Here is a 1,778-nt window from a genome sequence, read left to right on the forward strand (position 1 = left end):
TACATTTATAAGGTCCTTACACTGCAAAATACTTACAGGGGATCCATTCCCTTTCTTGTGACGCAACTCCAAAAGGCACCCCATGATCTGGTAGTGTGGCTGATCAGGAATAAGGTCATAAAGCCATAAAGACAAGACCTAACAGTAAATAACAAAAAAGGAGTTGTATTATTTCTTTAAAATAAAAAGTCCAAAAACTACAGTAGCACAATACTATTATATGCCACTGCAATCTGAGTAGTTAGAGATTCCAGGGGTTCCAAGTACTTTCCCTAGGCTTCAGTTTCCTTGGAATGAAGGACAGGGGGGACTGTCGTGTCTTAAGGATATATGGTTTTATTTACATGTATATACAACCTGTGCATAGGATGGAAGGGTTTGCAGCATTAACACCCCAGTAGTGCTTGCTTCTCTATTTGGTTACCAGGGAAACTCTAAAGTCCAGCACACAACAAGATGTGTGTCTGTCTGCAGCTTCCAGCCTTCCACCTGTAGCCTCCAGCTCACACAACAACCAACTCTGGCTATTTTTCTCTTATATACCAGCTAGGTGAGGGAAGTAGGGGGAAAGGCCCACCCTTTTCTATGGCATGGAGCAATTTATTTGGATATGCTAAATAGTGGTACTTAACTAGCCATTCAAAACCATTACATTGACGAAGGAACTGGTTTAGCAAGCTTCCCCTTATACAGTCTACCCTCACAGATACAGGATTGCAGGTGTAGAAACACACACACACACACACACACACACACACACACAGACACACACACGGCCACTGCAACTCAACAATACCTTTTCCAGGATGAAATAAAATGTCATAAAATAGTGAGCACATTTTGAGGTTTATAAGAATGCTTCTTCATTAAGCATAGTTAACGCAAACATGCAAGCAAACATACAAGCAAGCAAACAAACAAACACAACCCAGGGCATATCAAAGAAAGAGATGGTGCTTGGTAGTCAAATCTGGCTAGGTATGCTTGAAGAATTTGATCTTTACAAATTCCTCTACAAAATGACCTCATCAGTATTTCATGGACTGGTGCACAAATCAGAACTTAGGCTGCAAGTCTAACTACTTCTACTTAGAATTAAGTCCTATTAAATTCAGTAGGGCTTGCTCCTAGGAAAGTAGAGTTAGGACTGCAACCTTAGTTATCTACTGATTGTGGTACTTCTCCAACTATTGTGATACAGTAAAAAAAAAAATCAAAAATCAAACTGAACATGTATGTATTTACAACATGTCCTTTGAAGGGATTTTTTGTTAGCACCATCAAACTAATGTAGAAATGAAACAGAACATAATTTTATGGTTTCAAATATATGCAGAAGTGATATAGGCTGGAAATAGAATCTGTCCAGCCCAAGAAGTGTTTTTTTAAAAAATATTTTCAGAGGGAAAGCAACTGTTTCTTCTCTCTCCAAGAAACCTTTGACGCATCCAGAGATCCTCCTTACACCTACTACAGTGCAATCTGATTGAGGCTGCAATCCTATACACTCTTACCTGAGATCAAGCTTCGATATTTTATATTGCGGTGTAACCATGCATAGGATTGCTTTGCATATCCACGTAACACCTCCTCAACTCCATTTTAAAACAATCACACTTTTAACATCATGCCGAGCCAGAAGAACTTGAACGTTTGCTCATTATTTTGTGACAACTAAGTTATTGACCCTAAATGAACCTATGCAAAGCATTTTCATCTCCCATTCTTACTTTCTGGTTCATGCTCTTGTATGATAGGTTAAGGGAAACAATGTGTTC

The sequence above is a fragment of the Zootoca vivipara genome, chromosome 8 (assembly GCF_963506605.1).
Source record: "Zootoca vivipara chromosome 8, rZooViv1.1, whole genome shotgun sequence".
Lineage (NCBI taxonomy): Eukaryota > Metazoa > Chordata > Lepidosauria > Squamata > Lacertidae > Zootoca > Zootoca vivipara.